Raw genomic sequence first — 761 nt, 5'->3', positions numbered from 1 at the left:
GTCAACAAGGAGCGATTCGGCATGAACTCCCCGTACATCCAGGTGCAGCGTTTCGCAGTTAGCATGACGCGTGTGGTTGGTTCAGTTGCGGTGGTCGAGCTCAGCTCCACCTGCAGACCAAATGGCTATAGCTGCCTGCAGTATGCGGCAAGAGCAGCTTTTGTTGAGTGTGGTACGTCGCAGGAGTGTGACGGGTAGAGGCGTTGACTTGTGAAAAAGTGATTGCTGCATTGAGTATGGTTCAACGCTTCTACGGTGGTAGCGGTGTTCGCAGGGGCGCGAGCAGCGGAGCTTTAGGGAAGGATGACGATGCGACGGTTTAGAGGGATGGCGCATATGGGTATGGCCCTTCATGGCCCATCTGCAAAGTAGGGCTCTTCTGGGGCAGGCCAATTGCTGTTGCTGCACGCGTTTTGCTTTTTGTGCCACAGTTGTTGTATTTGATGAGCCCTTTCCAGATATTTGACATTTGGCTTGCTTTTTTTTTCAGAACAAGCGCGCCTCACGCCTGCCCGCTCGTGGAGTTGCCGAGGGGTCGTGCAGTTTGCGTGCGCACGTCTACGAACGTGCTGTTGCGAACCCTGTTTTGGCGCTGCGATCGCGACTTGTCCTTTTCAGGGAGTATGCACATAGTTACCAGCCAGAGCTGCAGAGATGCGAACCGTCCGGTGGCTAGAACAGTTTGTGGCAAGCTTTGAGCATGCGGCCCACATTCATCTGCTTGGCGCAGTTATGCACTCGTTTACGTGTCAGCCTGTACG

Source organism: Eimeria mitis, genomic scaffold (genome assembly GCF_000499745.2).
Source record: "Eimeria mitis Houghton genomic scaffold, Emh_scaff3573, whole genome shotgun sequence".
NCBI lineage: Eukaryota > Apicomplexa > Conoidasida > Eucoccidiorida > Eimeriidae > Eimeria > Eimeria mitis.
The sequence above is the reverse complement of the archived record's forward strand: the minus strand, read 5'-3'. Positions refer to the sequence as shown.